Source organism: Mya arenaria, chromosome 7 (assembly GCF_026914265.1).
Source record: "Mya arenaria isolate MELC-2E11 chromosome 7, ASM2691426v1".
Taxonomy (NCBI): Eukaryota; Metazoa; Mollusca; class Bivalvia; order Myida; family Myidae; genus Mya; species Mya arenaria.
In genome coordinates, this window is record NC_069128.1 from 65,963,549 (window position 1) to 65,983,166 (window position 19,618).

General features: G+C 32.8%; 1 protein-coding gene across 3 annotated transcripts in view; it reads left to right on the forward strand.

Moving 5' to 3' along the window:
- The first annotated feature begins 7,870 nt into the window (after positions 1 to 7,870).
- The window catches only part of LOC128240804 (uncharacterized), a 37,153-nt gene continuing 25,405 nt past the window's right edge, over positions 7,871 to 19,618 (forward strand). For 2 of the 3 annotated variants that reach the window (XM_052957690.1, XM_052957692.1), the window contains exon 1: positions 13,899 to 14,222. The gene's annotated coding sequence lies outside the window, so the exon portion shown is untranslated. Of the gene's footprint in view, positions 8,090 to 13,898; positions 14,223 to 19,618 lie in introns of those variants that run through there. The other variant, XM_052957691.1, reaches the window with a different exon arrangement.

Here is a 19,618-nt window from a genome sequence, read left to right on the forward strand (position 1 = left end):
AAGGTTGAAAAAATCTAGAGATGAAAAATTAATTCATTAAATTTATTTGATCAGGTAGGTAGCTTCAAATTTAAAGAATAACAGTTAGTTCTAAATGAAATTAATTATTGTTTTCAAATACAATCATTTGAGATATTAATTTGATAATCAGCGACCTAGGAAGTCCAGATGACTTAAAATTCAAGAAACTGTTATAACTGTATGTATTACCTTGATTCTTCCGAATCGAGCCTTTTGGTGACGCCATTTTTGACTGGAACCAATCACGAGGATTCCCCGTCGTGTTATTGTAATGTTTTATTATAGAATATATAACCAATCCATATAGATAAATGGATACACATTTTATTTCTTTTCAGAGGAGTTGGGAGGCACTGAAAGGGGCAAGTTCCCGGACGTGGTGAAATACAAACATTAACCAATGAATGGACCTTATTGCAATACGATTTCCTTTTAAACATGGTTTCATTCGATACAGGATTCATGACTATTACACAAAATGATAATATCGGGAATTAATAGTCATTTCTTATGAATATATAACAATTGCTAAATGCTCTCTTTGAATGTTAAAGTAATTGTACATTTTTTTTCTTGATTTTTTTATTTATCTGACACGTGGATGTTACTTTATTCATTGGTTGACGGTACATTTCCGAACACGGCACAAGTTCCGAATACCGCTTAAAACACGCGTTTGTATACCGTGATCGATTATTCGATGATCTAAATCAATAGAGAAGTCTGCCTTGGTCAGACTTGCGAAGTGCCAGCTTGTTGTGTTGAGTATTTTTAGTATTCTAAAAATGCCATTAAATGTTCTAATACGTTTTAAGATCAAAATATAGCACACGGAGGAATGCCGACAGAGGGCTTTTTGTGGCCTTGCAGTAATGTTGACCTACGATCAAGACATTTATAAATAGAAATCACGCTTTGCATTTAAATTGCATGTTTTGAAAACAGCGGAATAAATAACATTGCAGCTAAATGTGTATTTAATATACAATAATAATTAATTGCAATTGTATAGACTTTTTTTTAAGTGTTCGATATTAGTGCTCTCCATAGCATAAATTGAAGGATGATTATGCCCATAAAATGAACGATCTTCGACATAAAAACGATAGGATCGTAAATCTGTACTTTAACAAATGTTGTCACATTAACCAAAGATGTTTCCGAAAATTGAAATTACTACAACAAACTCTCCAAGATAATTGTAAAAAACCTTCTTAAAATGCCATTAAATGTTCTAATGCGCTTTAAGATAAAAATGTAACACACGGGGGAATGACGTCAGAGGGCGCATGCACATCTTTGAGGCCAAGATATTTATAAATAGGAATCACGCTTTGCATTTAAAATTCATGTTTTGAAAAACAGCGGAATAAATAACTTCGCAGATAAATATGTATTTAATATAGAATACTTATTATGTTATTGTATGACCATGTATTTTCTTTTTTGAAGGTTTCGGTACAAGGATGTTTCATACGAAATTTGAACTTACTTCAACAAAACTCTCCAAGATAATTGTAAAAAAACATCAAAGTTGTTCGAATTTGTGGCCTCCCAGTATATATACATATCATCATAGCCTTGTTGAATGTTATTTGTAAATTTAATGAAATACGAATACGTTCGTTGACAATATTTCTGTCTGTCTGTCTGTCTGTCTATCTGTTTGTCTGTCTGTTAAACATATATAATCATTTTCAATCACGTTTCTTATCAATTTACGCAATCAATTGTTGTTGTTTTCTTATTAACGTAAAAAATCAACTAAAAGTCAAGTGTTAGATAAAACAACGATATTGCTATTTTTCGATGTTCACTTTTTAAAATAAATACTTTTAATATGTTAATAACTATCAAGTCCTATTAAGAGTTGAAACCTTCAAAACTCAAGGCGTCAATATTTGTGCTGACTTTCGCTTCTTTCAAAGAGGATAATAAATTATTATCTTTATTCATTATTATAAATGGTTATAATTGAGTCAGCTTTTAATAAATCAGAGCAATTCTTTCTTTTATTCTTTAGTTTAATATCTTATTAGTGCACTGATTTTAGAATTCATGGATTTTATTAGATACGTTTTTATACTCACAGACAAAATTGCATCACTCAGTTTTGTAAAGTATTTGGTCAGGTGAATATATCTTCCATTTTTTATTTGACACATGTATTTTGCAGAATTGGATACTTTAAATCCTTTAAGTAAAATCGTCATTCTGTTTTCGATTTGTAAAAAGAACAGGTTTTGCTCTAAAGTGGATATCGGAAGTACTCTGGGAGGCAAGCATTCATTAACGATTTTAGTCGGACATTTAATCGATATATGTGATATGCATGAATAGTCAGTATTGCACCAGCAACCGATGAAAAAATATATATGGTGTAGGGGGTATATAAAAAAATTTAAATTTAAATTTTTGTGATCAGAACATTTATACATAGGCAGAATCTTAGCCTCTTTTAATGAAATTGGGAAATATCAGTATGTTAATTTCAATGACTGACGTAAATGAAATAGCAAAACATATTTTAGGATATAAGAACATATTCACTCTAGTTCTTTAGCAATCGACATATTAACTTATCAACGTAATTGTTAATCTCTATCGAAGTGACGTAGATCAAATTAAACATTTGATTATATTTAGTACCTATTGTGGATTATTATTACATTTCATTTATTAATAATTTGAGATACGCCAGTAAACAGTTGAATGGCCACATCTATGAATTGCTTATCGCCAAGAACATTTGTGCCGTTAATTGATTACTATAATTTTGGTAAACTTGCTTATTTGTCGTATCCTTCAGATGTGTGTTTTGGAAACTTTCACGTAATTTTGTATTTCCCTTGTTGCAGATACATCTTATCTTAAGGATTTTCCCCAATTGTTTGGGATTTCTTTGTGAGGAGATTAGCTACTGCAAGCCAATTGTGTTTGTTTAAAGCTTATTTAGAATAGAATAAGCGTATATGTCTCCAAAATGGGATGATATTCATTTTCATGTTAATCAATCACAATGTACGAATGTATAATATATAATGATTCTGGCGGATTGGATGACAAGCATTTTGAATGCTTGTATAAGTTCCTTTCCGTGTTGAAGTTAACATGTTCTAGATTTTAATGAAATTCGGTACAAAAAGCTAATAAGGATGTGGACTAGAATGTGTCGCAAAACTACAAAAGCATGCTTAGTGGCAGAAACGTGGTGAGTAATAAAAACAATATTTTTATGTGAGTGTACTATATGAGTTGATTCAGTATGCTTAACTTTAAAAAAAGAACAAAAATAAACGTTAAAAAGTAATAAATAATGTCACACATATTGACCGGCCGTTCGTAATCAAGGGTGAGCCCGCACAGCGCTCTCAACACCACACTTCAAACCGTTTGGTTGCAGCAATAAAGTTATGGACACGTTCAGTGTTCTTGCGTCAGGTTTGCAGCAGTGATAACGCCAGTACATATTTATGGTGTTAAAAAGTGAAAGTAATGTATGGATGGTGCCGAATGAGAAACAGCAAGGCGAATGAGTGAGAAACGGACGGAGTACCAAAAACATAGGCCGGTTATATATGTTAATCATTAATTTTATACATATGTAAAAAATATTACTCAGTAATTGAAACATAGATGATGAGATCAGCGCGTTATTTCAAGGAGCTTCAAATAATTTTGACAATTGATGTAATGTTATTATAATATAATTATGTTTAGCAAGGAAATTTTACCTTCAGAAGAGGCAGTATTTATATATTAAAAGTTCATACTAGCTGCGGTAGTTTTTGATGCATTGTGGATTGGTACAAAAAGTAGAATGGGAGACGTTGGTTTGTGTGTTTGCTAATGTGTGAGATTGACAGAATGGCACGCGTTATTTAATCAGTTAATTAATTCGGCGATTGTAAGGTTTATCATTTAGAATTGTTCGAATCTTGAAGAAAATTAGGGTTTATGTGTGTGTGTAAATACAGCAAGCGTATACTCGTTAATCCGAACAAAAACTCCATCATGAAATACGAGTGAGTTATTATGAATGATTGAGATAAGAATGAATATTTTGCGCGATATTCCTAACAGTAATGGCAATATTCCTTTTGAGGAAAGCAACAATAATTAGCAATGATCAACATTGAATATAATTACCCTATGCAAAGGTGAAACACCCAGCCTGATATAAGTTTAGTTAATCTTATTGTCATGTTGTATTTTTCAGAATAAGGTAAGTAAACGAAATTAACATGTAAAAGAATGGCAGAATATACACGGTGGGAGTTTCCTAGATATGTTTAAAAGCACCATGTACAAGTATAAGAAGTCAATATACAATAACCAATTGGTCAATGATTTTTTCTGGACGAGGCTCACAAATTAGGCAAAAAATAAGTGTGTAAATTGCGAATGTGAATATAGGCAAATTAGTGCAAAAATAACAATCAAGTGTATTCAAGACACCTAAAAACTATATAAATTAGATGAGATTTAAACTTATCCAGGTGTATCTCTAAGGCAAATAGAATGTGCAGATTGAGAATATTTGGGAATATTCATTAAATACAATGTGCAGAGTAGGTGTTTCGTATTGAGTAGTTTAGATATATTAACTACTTGAGGGTATTCATGACTACACGCAATCTGTTAATGAAAAAATGTTATTAAGAAATCAGGATAGGCAATAGAAAGCATAAACATGATAGCAATATGAGCGTTATTACCATTGACTGACAATGCGATATTTTCGATCGTTTTTTTTTTTTTGCGATATTGACGATGATAACGCCATCTGCGAAGATGAAGAAGAACTCTATAAGCTATGCTTTCGTTCCAATCCATATCAATATTATAGACAACTTGTGTATGTGTGCATATTGTGTGTAGTTTGTTTGTATATGTTAAATACAATATGTTTAAATCAACGCCATCTGCCGTCCATGCACCAGTGATTGATTTTTTCCTCAACATGTCACGTGCTTGAAAAAAGAGGTCACTGCGGGTGCGCGGCAAATCCTCATTTAGATAGCAAGCAGCATATCATGAGCCCTTAAGCTTGGTCTTCTGTTTGAAAAGTTTTTTTCTGGCGCGGTAACTCGTGAACTTGATAATGATGTCACATGGTTTCTGACGAGAGGGGCCCGCTGCTGGGCCACTGGGTGGTCGTCGCAGCTTTCCGAGTCAGTGCTACCTGTCCTTTTCATCGAGCGAAAGTTTCGCCCCAATAGCGTTAGCAAGTTCGATGATTTTCTGGTACGCCCGAAAGCCTGAGATTGTTTCGACTGCTATACTATTAGGCTTTGTCATGTTGATGGTATGAGTCATCAGCGGGGATTCTAATATATATAACTCTAGCCTTAAGTTGAGAGTTTTCTGTCTCAATGGCTTCCATTTCCTGTTGAATGCCTTGGACAACGCCATCAACTATACGTGTCACAAGTGACGACAACTGTACTTCAAATGTACCTTTTAATAGGTTCCCTATCTTGACTATAACTTCTTCTCGAAAATTGACGCTATGAGTGTTATCAAGTACGTCCGCGCCGTCCATTTCAGTTGTATCGGACGTAAAGGAAATTGAAACAGCCTTGGCATTCTTGAGATCGTTCGGGAAAATTGGGATGATAACTCCATCTTTTTGCTTGCGCCCTAAACTGGTGTTTCGACCTTATCCGTATTTGTATGACTCATAGCCCGCTTTCTTTTCTGTGCAGTGTATTTGTAATAAACTTGAGCGTGGGTGATTGACCGTTGATCGTTAATCCTTTAGGTTAAGTACTGGTAGTAATGGTATGTGACACTGTGCTCATTATTGCATAGACAGGTAAACAGGTATATGTTTTCGATACTTTAAACGTTAAAGTTCGATTGCAATTAAGTACATTTAGACGAACCTCTCAAACACCATCCGATATAGTCCATCTTGATAAACACAAATGAGTAATTTTATAAAATTCCTTGAATTGCAACTTATTAAATAACGCAAAATTAAAGCCCTCACAAAAACTCTTAACTCTTAAAAAAAACACTCTTAGTTTGCCATGTTACCGGAAGGTATTCGAATCAAATTAGATGTTCCTGATAACTATGTTAGTTATATCTTACCTCTGTATGTTATTTCTCTAATATGTTTAATACGCTAAACAAACTTTTTCTGTGATATTCCGTAGGTAAATTGTGTTTATAATGAAATGTGTAATGACGATGTCCTATTATATTAGTATGTAAAATAATGCAATCAAAACTACAAATCAACTAGTTACAAACGCAAGTATAGCACAAGAAGTAAGGACTCAAAAGACACAACATCAGATACTCTTAACGTACAAACACCACTACAAACAGACCACACACGCATCAACATAGCTTTTATCAATAATTAATGGGATGACCGCAATAGAACAGCCCGTGAAACAAGTCAAAATAAATACTTCGATCAATATGACTACTTAAGTAAAGTAAACGTACGAGTTGTTTATACGTATAAGCCTTGGTGTAAAAACTAATTTAAAGTAATTTTAAACATATGATTAATTACGACTCCATTTGATTCCAAACTTAATTGGGACAATTTAATAGTCATTTCATTTGGTCGTCGCAATTCAATTCTATTATTGCATAATTAAGAAATACTTTATTTTCTTACCGATTTATTTGATTTTGTTTTACAATTCCCTGGATAGTGAAACATGAACATCAATATGCAAATTTTTTCTGATGTCACTTTTAGTAAAACCTTTCACGCTGTTTCCATTACAAACGTATAAATAAAAGAACCTTGTACTTAAGGTCAATTTCATTTAAAAAAAAATGGGAAACGTTCCTGCTTTGCACTGGCCATTCCATGCAAGCAGAAGTGTTTTAGGAGCTAGCGATTAATCTACAAACTCTGTAATTTAACCAACAAAGACAGGATAAGGGACTTCAAAACTAAACTTACATAAATGATCTCAGATGTGGTCAGGATAAAATTGTATCTGTTTAACGCAGATAATGCAAGCAAACACGACGTGGAAGAAGGTAATGTTTCAACTAACAAGATGAACGAAATTCACTTAGAAAATGTTGTTGCTATTGAAAGTTTGAAAGCTATTTAAAATACTTAGATGTAATGAGATTTGTGATAACAATTTAATTTCAAGTAAATAATTTAAATAATAGTCATTTTATAGTTGATTAATTTGTCATGACTATAATCATGAAATTGGTAATGAATGAAAAGGCAAGGGAGATAAGCTTTCCCTTTCGCACACTGTTTATTTTCAGGTTTAGCCGTTCTTGGTGTGGGTATATGCATGATCATTCGGAACACCTCGGCCATACTTATCGAAAACAACCTCGGATGTTTGCAGGTAGATCAGTTGAAGTAGTTCGTTAACTTTTGAATTATATCATTAATTAAATGTAGTGTTTTAGAGTTGTATTTATTGATCTAAGTTTAGTTTGATTGTCAGTAAAGTGTACTATTGCAAACATAATTAAGATTCCCAAGAGTTAAGTCATAAAGTTTAACTGCTTAATAAATTTACTACACGATCTACTTGCAGCGGACTTAAACGTACAACTTTTTGAGTTTGTAAACCGTCCAAATACATCCGAGATTGTTTTCGATAAAAATTGCCGAGTAGTTCCGAATGAAGCATGATTCTAAGCGCTATAATTGAAGCTATCGAACGTGAACAAAGTTATCAATAATAAACGAGCTTCACAGAAATTTGTGCATTCATGCAAAATAAAAAAGTACAAAAAACGTCGAAACCATCTTCCTGATACGAGCGATTTAGATGTATTGGAAGATGATAATCAATATATTTGTCTAGATCATCATTAACGTATCCTGTCAATATAGCTTCTCTTTGGTTGTGATTGCGTTCATACAATAGGCTATGCAATAACATGCATTTGAGGGCTTTGAACATGACGTATGTAGCTTCTAGTTTAATGGATTTTCAAACGTCTTTCGCTAAGCCATCTATAGTTGTGTCTGCATATGTAGAAGCTTCAAAAACCAGCAAGAAAGCTAAATACACGTGTTATAAGAATAAAAGTACATACATTATGGATTCATGCTAATGTAAGTATATGTTATAGAAAGCAAATGTATGTATATTAGAATTTAATACCACGCTTAAATATCAGACGAACAATTTAAATCAGTATATCTAGGTCAATAGAAGGGAAACCAACGTTTCATTATTCTCTATTGAGTCATGCAAATTGTTATATATTTAAATCATTTTACGCGTTCTTTCAAATAGATTAATAAAAAAGTGACAAGAGTTTGTTTTTCTGATGTTTACAAATTGCATTAACATAATCGTTTAATTCGATGGTTATTATCTGTTATGCGTTGTTATTATTTGTAATAAGACTTGATATTCCCCTTTATTTTGAATAGTGTTTTACTTAAAACATAAACATAACATTTAAGATATTAACTCCGCTCTCATATTGTTAGCTATGCATTGCATTTTAATGAAAAGTTTGTTGAAGGTTATAGTGACCTACTTCCTATATATGACTTGTATATACCAGTTCAAATTTAGATTGTAGTGACTAATAAAGGAATGAATACTTTAGATTTTGTTTTTGTCATTTAAAACCTTCTGCTTGTATGGAACAAGCATGAGCTGGCAAAGCGATTACGCCCCATACCCCTCCCCAAACCACCCAGATACACACACTTAAAAGTTGAAGTGACTTCAGAAGCTGTAAATAATCCATATACTGATAAAAACTAATGTTCCGACTATGTTATCTGTTTTTATATATAGGTATGTGCCCTGTGTCCCTTTATTCAATATTATATATACAGAATATGTTGAGTTGAGTGAAATAAATGCTTAACACATATTTATGTTTATTTGGTAATATACAAAATAAAACACTTCTTAAAAATCTTTGACGCTTGATTTAAGCAAAGGATTTGTGGAAGCAATCGTTTCCTTTTTAATTGCTTAATCAAATTAGAGCCACCGGTATACACAAAGTTAACAGTTTTGAAGCGACATTTGGAACTTGATTGAGGGAAATATTTTTATCGTACAGTTTACAGATGCTGCGAAAGGATGTTGAGTGGTCATTACCGGCATATTCAAATTGATGATATAAACACAGTAAAACCTGTCTGGTCGAACACGCAAGAAGATTTAGTTCATTTGCTGTCACCAATCATTTTCAAATGCAGCATGTACTAGTTTATTAAATACAATAAGTTTGCATTAACAGACACAAATAATGACACTCAAATTGCCTTATTGGTATGGCATGTTATTAACATAACATTGTTAACTGTTTTATTGTATTATGCTCAAACTTTTTAAAACAAGATATGTTTGTCAAACAGTATGACCCCCCCACCCCCGAGCGCCATGTCGTCAGGATTATTTGAACAATTTAATGAAATATGCATGGACCCCCAAGTCAAGTTCGAGGGCTATTGGTGCAGGCATTGTCAAGTTATCACACATACAAGCTTTTTGTGTTCAAGGTCACTGTGACCTTAACCTTTGATCAGATGACAACTAAAATCAAATGGGGTCATCTACAGGTCACGCCAAACCCCCTAGTCAAGTTTGTGGGCCATGGGTGCAGGCATTGTTAAGTTATCACTCAAACAGCATTTTTGCATTCAAGGTCACTGTGACATTGACCTTTGACCCAATGACACCTGAAATCAATAATTGTCATCTTCTGATCAGTCCCAGCTTTCATGTTAAGTTTAATTATCATAGGCGCAGGCTTTGTTGAGATATCACTGGGAGAAGCTATGTTAACTTTTCGTGTTTAAGGTCACTGTAACATTGACCTTTGACCCGATGAAACCCAAAATCAATAGGGGTCATCAACTGGTCAGGCTCGACCTTCATGTCAAGTTTGATGACCATAGGTCCAGGAATTGTCCAGTTTGCCTTCAAGGTCACTGTAGCCTTTACCTTTGACCCCCCAAATAAATAGGGTCTATCTAATGGACAGACCCAACCTCCAATTCAATTTTGAGGGTGCAGGCATTATCGTGTTATCACTCGGACAACTTTTTATCATTCAAGGTCAATGTGACCTTGACCGTTAGACCGTTGACCCAAAGATCAAAAGGGTTCATCTACTGGTCAGACCCAATCTCCAAGTCAAGATATAGGACCATGGGTGTAGGCATTGTCAAATTATCAATCGGACAACCTTTTATCATTCAAAGTCACTGTGACCTTGACCTTTGACCCCTAAATCAATAGGGGTCATCTACTGGTAAAGCTCAGCCTCCATGTAAAGTTTGATGACCATACGTCTAGGCATTGTGATTTATCTCTCGGACAAGGTTTAAAATCCTTCAACCATTTAAGGTCACTATGACCTTTACTTTTAACCCAATGACCCCTTAAATCAATCAAACAGGTTTTGTGACCATACGTCCTGGAATTGTTGAGTTCTCACTCGGACAAGTTTCGGTGTACCGACGGACCCACCAACCGACCGACCGACATATACAGCAATATACTCCTCTTTTTCGAAGAGGGGAGGGGGCATAACAACCAGTGTAGCTGAAACATTTGTCTTAAATCATTTGTTCATAAGAACCGTTGTTTTCGATATTTCTTCATTAGTTACGGTAAATTAATTTATTGTGGTACTGCTTATTTAGGAGTAAGAGTGCATCTTAAACATCGGGTTGTTTGACCGATATTCATCAACATTGTCGAAACTTGATGATTATTCTGATCCATCTGATTTAACATGAACTGTGGAACTATGTGAACGATCTGGTAATAATAACTAAGTTGAATATATTGTGTTTAGATTCATTATTATAGTATATATGTAAGAGTGAAGTTCTTGTTATACCGAATCCTGCTTTGATAATTCGATTTAATAATTATTCAGGTTTTGACTTTGTTTTAAAGCGGTTTTGCAATGTAATCCCGAATAAAATGAGAAGAATGATACAGTTTGCATCCATTTTTTACCACCCCACACGCACTCATTTTCAATTTCGTATAAAAATAGACAGATTACGGAAATCCGAAAAATATTTATAGAAACATATCATGTGAAGGAACCCACCGACTACCTGTAGAATTAAATAGGAGAATCTGATAGGTAACTTGATATTCAGTCAAAGCTTACGTACTCTGTAAACCTTCGGTGTGCAACTTGCAAGCTATACAATTATACAGTATTGATTGTACCTAAAGACATTTGCTACAGGCCCCACTGAAGATTGCATAATAGAATTCGTTTTGCTTTTAAACCTGATTGTCGCATATCTTCTTATTTATGTTTTTTTTTCGGTTTGGGCGCACCATATTCTCGTGGTTATGTACTAGTGGTCGACTAAAATACTTTTAAGGTTAAACTAAAAATATCTCAGATCTAGGTTTAAGTCAAAGACGCATCGAGTAAATATTACTTCTGCAGAGAAATTGATTAGAGATCACAAGGTTTGTAAATCGTTAATAAATGCGATACATAAGGAGGTCGACAGGATTTTGTTCAACCATGACATTTTGAATAAGGTATTTTAAATAAAAGCATTGATATTGATCGGAAATAAAGCGAATACGTGAATGCATGATATTTGAGATAGTGATAATTAAGTACATATATGTTTAATTCAATATAACAGAATGAATAAAGAATTTAAGAGTTTATTGGCGAATCGGCATGTTTGCCTTTGGCCATTTAGAAACTATATACCTATGGCCTAGACAAAAAAGTATAATGATTTATAAATCAATTATGTGATGACATTACATATATATTTACAAAAGCAATATCATATTATATATACGAAAATATACCCAATAGAAGCAGATAAACTTCTAGCTTTTCTTGTCTTAATTTCATAGCACGATATATAAACTTAGCTAATTTAAAAAAAAATAAAAAACCCTTTACTGACATTAATGAATAACAATATAATACTCAAATATTACACAAAATTAAGCATTGCAGTGGTGAAATTGATCGGTCAAGATTAAAAGTAAAAAAGTATGTGTTAATTTATTAGAAACACTGATTGAAGTTCAATGCAACAAATGTAATAACAAAACGTAAATGTGACGCCAATTTAAGACTCTGACCGAATAAAAATCACTTTGGAAATAAATTTTAATGTTTTATTATACAAATTCTTATTTTTGAGGTTAGGTAGCTAATATCTAATTCAAAAGGTATTTTACCTTGTACTCGGATGTAGTTTATCTGTAATTATTAAGGATTTTGTAGGTTTTAAAGTCAATAAATAAACAATTCGATATAACTTGGCTTTATCACAGAGAAGTTATATGATACCACTAAATACCTTATCTTTAATACATGCTATGAACGAGGCCATTCATTCCTTTTAAGTTAATATTACATTAACCGCAAATTGAGGTTTAATCAATGAAAGCAAATCACTGGGCTAACCTTCTCCTGCGAGACTATTTATACGGATAAGTGTCTTTTGAATCTTGACATTCTGCGTTATATTTATATTATTATGATACATAGCACATTCAGAAGTTCATAAAAGTACGGTTAAGATAATCTTTATCGTATGTTTTGTGTAGTTTATTTTGTGTCCGAGACTACTACTTCTTAATAACATTTGTGCTAGCAATACATTTGTACAAAATATGACAAACTGAACTCTAGATATACTTTAAGGGCCTTCCACAGTGCAAACGTTGGTGTGAAAGGCCACAAATTAAAGCGTTTCAAAAGTTTATGTTTGATACAGTACAGTTTTGTGGAATAGTCTGTTTTTGGAGTAAAGCAAACTTCCTTTGAGAAAAGGTTCGGGATAATAAGAAGTTATACATTTCAAATGACACCAAATTTACGAATAAAGATTGCATTATACCTTGAATCAAATAGCAGTTGCATTTTTCGGAAATGTCTGTCAGCAACTCAGAGTTTATTGGCGAATCGGCATGTTTGCATTTGGCCATTTACAAACTATCTTCTATGGGCAGACAATAAGTATAATGATAAAGCAATTATGTATGATAAAAACATATATATTTAAAAAAAACTCAATTATTGCGTCCAATAGAAGCAGTTAAACTTCTAGCTTTTTCTGTTCTCAATTGAATAGCACTATATACATACTAAGCTAAGTTTTGAAAAAATAAATCCGTCTTTACTGACATGAAATATTTAAATCCATCCATATTCTGCCGATTATATTTAATACAATTTTTGTTTCTAATTTCTTAATAGACTGTAAAGCATAGTAGAAAATGATATTCAGACTCAACAGTATTTTGTGAACGGAGTTTACATTTCCTATTACATACTAATATTAATATAATGATCGACCATTCTCTAATTCAAGTACATGAGATGATAGTCTTAGTCTTGATAAATCTTTACGATGGTTGTCATTTTTACAACACGTTAAATATACTTCAAATAAAAATTCTTGTTTAAATCGTCAATAATATTCCATTTTTGGGCTGAGATGTTAAGTTATCATACCATGTTTAAAAATATATGTCTCTTTATATTTGGGTTAACAAAGGTATATTATTGTAATCTATATTAAAACCAACTAACAAATCACAACTACCCGCTCTGTTTCCTGAAAATTGCATTGTCATGTGCTTATTGATACGAAATCTAATAAAATTGTCTTTCGTACAATTTGCTCAACTCCTTATTACACCTACACATGTCGCAGAGGATTATGCTTGCTAAATATTGAACCTAAATCTAAACAAAAGTTATTTATTTGAAACGTTTTATGTTTTGGTTATTCATACGACGTTTGAACAGTGGAAGGCCACACAAGTTAAACATGGTATTTAAAAGCAACCCTTTAATGTTTGGGATTCCAGATTTCTAACGGCAACTACAAAATAAAACATTGTACGAGTATTAAACCTGCTCGGTACCGCCATACATTGCCATCGACAATTTAACTCAACGACTGCCTACGGAATTAGGCTTCTTTTAAATCAGCTGTTATGTAAAGGAGGGAATATAGTTTCTGTTTACATTTAGAAACCGGTTTTTATTTGTATTATTTTAATAATTCAGTTTTACAATACTTTAATTAGATTGAAAACAAACTTTCCATGATGGATATATCAGTGCAATTGCATTTGATCGGATGCCATTTAAAGTGATGTCATTCAATCATGAAAGAGGAATTTCTTCAAACATTCGTCTTAAACGGAGGATAATTATCGAAATTAAAACAAGACAATACACGTTCTTTTGAGCAGGTAATGATTCAGATTTTTTAATTGGTAGAAAATTAAAATTGTGTTGTTCCAATTTCAGTTTGGATTTTAGTGACCCCTTTATTTTGGTATCGTTTAAAACCGGTTTGGGGTGCTGAAAAAGTTAATATTAAGAATGAAATACAGACTATTCAACAACAAAAAAGTCTTTTAGGCCTTCAAAGATTGCAAAAATAGGTCAATTTACATCCTGTTAAGATTTAACTAAAGAGCATATATAATACCTTATTACGTTCTGTATAATGTATGGACGATAACTGGTTTTAAATATTAGTTATAAGAAACAAAATACCTTTCAAATGATACCAAAATTGTACGAGCTCACCACCCTTTATAAACTTTATAAAAGAGAAGTCTTAATATTAGCTCTAAGCTATCTCTCCAATCCTTTTTCGTGTATACTTGTTATATGCATCATATGAATTAATACTGTTTACACCAATCAAAATAAAAAGAAGTTATTCTATTTGATGATCTTCAACCCGACTTTAATTAAAATGAGCTTGAGTTCCTTATATCAAAGATACGATTGTTTTAAATATGATAAACTATTTAAGATCAATGGCTGTCAGCTGGTGTAATAGTACGTATTTACTGCTCTATGAAATTTGTTAATTGGATGGTTATGTTTTTTAATCTAATAAAAGGTGAATTATTTAATATCAACGGCCCAATGTTCCATAATTGGGTGTTTACTTCAACAACTCTCGGTTATATCAGTGAGGTGTTGTCATTTATTGCCAATTATGTTCGTTAATCATTTGACTTTGAAGGTAATTCATCAAATGTTGGGTGTTTCAAACACTTATGAATCTATTCGCACTACACTGCAAGCAGTCAGAATATGCAGTGAACCTTTTGTTAACCTTGTGTATAGAACACTTGGAATCGTAGCCTAATTTCGTACCGAAGTTGGCTAGCTTGCTTTGTGATGATTTTACTACAAATGCAGAAGCAGAGACACACGATCCATTTGTAGTATTACCCCAAACGCGATGGCATATTATCGTTACCCTTACCTAAGTTATACATCTCTTCACAACTTTTAATGCGCAGTAGAGTAAACAATACAGAAAATACGGTCAGCGGCACTCACATCCGGATGACACAGATTACACAAGTATTGACAGCTTATTCAATCACATCGACAGTAACAACATTTGAGTCTAAAAATTGTTTGTCCAATTAAAACCTATTTACCCAGATCACATTATCAATCCGGATCAGGCATGAGTTACACTAAATAACACAATAATACGACTTTACAAGTAATTGTTAGTATAATTAGCTTTCTTCCTTTATCACATGTCATGTTCATATTCAATACTTTATTGATCTGAATCAACGTAACAGCAATATTTAAACTTCTAATCACGACATATTTCTTTGCTCAATATCTGACTTATTTGGATTTTGCACCCTTCAAATAGCTGTTTGTCTGTTGTCTAGTCTAATGAAATTAAATGCTAACAAATGATAACACAGTGCATCTGGTTGATACAAAAACAATCAACCAATGGAAACAGAATTGATATTGTTTAGATAATGTGAACTGAATATGGATGACACGTATGCGTCAAAATTGTTTTAATCGATACAGCATCATCGTGTCCTATTTTCTTACTTAAAATTTAGTATTGGTATGCTTTATAGTTTCCATGCGTGTATATTGTACTGACACTTTTGTGATGAATCATGTCAAAAGTCACTTGGCATGCTTCGTTGTGATTTTAAACTTCGATCATACAATAACTGTCAGTTGAAAACATTTTATAATATCTTTAAACTGACAGCCCTACTCAAAGTGTAATTTTATCATTTCTCAAGGTGATATTTGACAGATACACTATTTGCAATATCAAAATCCATTTAAACCAGCTATTATTCAGAAAACCGACACTTTTAAAACATAAAAATAGGGTACAATTATACGTTCACCCTGAATTCAATGGAACAAATAATTAACAGTCTTTTGTTAAAAAGCCAAATTATCTCATAGTTAAAACTGTGAAAGGGAGATCAACGGGCGGAAACCGGGTAATTAGACTTATTATGTCTTTTTGCGGCGGTACGGTAGTGTGCTTTAGACCATAGGTTTTCGCTCAAAAAATTCAGTTAGGATCAAAGTGGTCAAAGCCGCAGCTACTTAAATTTGAAAGCATGACTTAAACTCAAAACTTTTGTTAGCAATGATGTTCTGCAGTGTTTTGACCATGTGTATGGCAAACTCTTGTTTGAAAGAAACTGTGAAGATTCAATAACGTTAGTTTCGAGTGGTTTATCGTCAAGGTTATCTGCCTGAAGTAAGCTTATAATGAGTTAGGTAAACTGACTGTGATTTTTATTGTAGCATCTATATCTCTACCTGCAGTTTTCATTGTGTTATTATTTCTTAAGATCATTTGAAATCATATTGTGTTAAGATATAAAGGATGCCTTAACCGGCAATTTATTATTCGACTACGTTTAGTCCACAAACTAGTATTTGTGGAATTAAATTCATAAGTCGTTTTGTGTAAGAAGAGTATATGTCATTTTAATTGAAAGTTATAATCATTACTTCCCACTATGTATTTATCAGATTTCGAAGTACTAGTTTTATTTACTTTAAAAACGTTATAAAAATGTGTTTTTATGTATGTTTTTAAATTCGTTAGTTAACTGATTTTAAGAAACATTATAATAAAACATCAGTTCTATGTCTTAATCATCATATTCACCTTCATCAAATATAAGATATAACCGAATGTTTGATAAAAGCACAATTTGAATCAACTTGAAAATTAAATTAGTCTACCTTGGTAAATATATGTCTCTTGAAAACTAGTGTCATATTAAAAATCAACTGCATATACCACCATCTACTAAATATAATTTTGTTGTGTTTTTAAAAAGGTAAATGAGGCATAAGATGTGTTATATAAGCTATATTTTTGTTTAGTTATAATTAAATTTTTCTAACAATAAACACCGCTAGAATAAATGGCCGAGTTGTTTGCAAACGAACGATGCCAACGGCGAAGGCGATAAGTGTTTCTTAAGAAAGCTTAAAGTGTCAAATAAAGAAGAAAAATCTTGCGTCGGCGGCATAAGGATTCGTACTTCTAGTACGACTTTGTCAACTGGATACATATGCTAGATTCGGTAATGCACTTTCCGTGGATATTATGACATTCCCTCTAAGCCCCTTTTTGTAAGCCCGTGTTCAAAGCAGTCTCCGGGTTACAAACTGCAGTAGTTTGCGTAGTTAATGGATCTTTCACGTTTGGGAATTGTACCATTCAAAAAGCATATTTTTTTCACATCCACCAGGCTAAAGTGTTATTTCTGTTCATTGAAGTAGCTTTGAAATAAGAAAGTTGGTCAAACATTAATTGCTTAAATCATCTTAGGAATACCTAAATAATCATGCACAACAATATTGCAATGCCGGCTAATATATCTGATATTAAGAGTTATTTTTGTCTTTCACTCTAAAGGACCCATATTCACAATAGACCTATGTAGTATCTCAATTAACGTTCTTCTACTCAAGTTTCATAAACATTTTTACGACAAGTTTTGACACAATTGACATATTAACCTAACTTTTAACCGGGGTATTTACCTTCCTTTTAAGAAAAAGATTTTGATCTAGATTCAGAGTTGGTGGAATATATGTCATTTTCGAAAACGACAAGTAGTGATCTAGATTTTGATTTGACAGGACCAATACTCAAATGTTACCTTGATATGATGGAGATGAACATTTCGACCAATTTGCATGACATATTACTTTAACATAAGGCCTCCATACTTTTATAACAAACATGTCCCAGCAAATTTGAAATATCCCAAAGACAAACCTTTATAAGGATTCACCAAATCCGGATATATAAATATGATCGTTTACAAGGTATTCTGTAATATGACTTAGTGGGGCATAGACTGTTTTATCTTAAAGAACCAGCACCAAATTCGTTCGAGATGCTACTGAGGCAAGACATTTCTGACAAATTGTCATCGAGAATTAATAGTCCGGAATGGTTTTATTTTTAAAAGAGTTTAAACAAACAAATTGTTGAAGGCGAACGGATGATGGCGTAAGGCCACCAAACGATCTTAATGAACCTTTCATCTCGGGGGAGAGGTTGGAGCGATGTATGATCACATAAAGGACTATGTAAATGAGAGGTTTGATTTATTAATTGTCTCCCGGAACGTCAATACTTCTGTGAAAAACTCCTTAGTTCGACTTAATTTGATGTTAAAGTTTATCTTGAAATAGTCTACGGGTCCCGGGGCATAACCAACCATCGGGGTTGGAGACGTTATATGCTATTTAAAACTGATTGCATAGTTAAATCCAGAATATATAACTTAATTATTTGGAACATAAGGTTTGTTGTTCTTAATCGAAAGATAGATCTTCCATTGACTTGATTGCATGATGTTTAAAAAGTGTGTTTTTTAATTATGTTTCCCGTTCTGAAATTAAATCTTTACCAATGTAAATGAGGTAAAACAATTTCAACTCATTAATTAATGAGTATTAGTATAGTACAACTTTTGCATGGTCCAAACACTGATTAGAAGGTCTTTGTCGGCGTTTCATACTAATAGTAAATCATCCTATGCTCTGTTATAACATGCTTAAGTACACCAAAGGTGAGCATGTCCTAAACACTGACACATACGCTATTGCATGCATGTCAGGCCACTATGTAAGATGTCAAAGTCTTGCACGATTCAGACATTGACTAGTAAGGTATTTTCGGCGTATCAGGAACATCTCAATTCGTTATTCTGTAAATAAATGCGCTTAAAGATAGCACAGGCATGCATGATCCAAACATTGACCAAAGGTTAAATTTGGCTTATCAGACCAAGGGTAAATCTTTGTATAAAGCTCTGTATAAAGGGATTCAGAAAAGGTCCAGGCTAGCATTGTCAAAGTATTAACGAGATAGTTTTTTTTTATTGTTTCCAATCAAAGTTGAATACTTTTATGACATGTATTGATGGGAAAACGATCTCACCAGAAAAGCAAGGTCAAAACAATGGCCATTACGATATTTATGGTATGATTTACCAAAGAAATATCCTTCCATGCTCTATATTAATTGGCATTTGCCGGTCGTAATTAAAGAATTTTTGTTCAAAGAGCACAATTGTAAATAAAAATAATTCAAAATATTTACTTCAAAAAGTGATTCGTGTGTTATGCGGGATTGTATCACTTCTCGTTGTAAGCTATTAACACATACCACATGAAAATGGGTTGAATAAATGGGTTCAAATGAAATGTACGCAATGTCAGATTTTGTTATTGCATGGTCGGTCTTCATGCGAAATGCCCCCTCCCCTCAATATGGTTAGTCCGTTTCTATGCATATGGT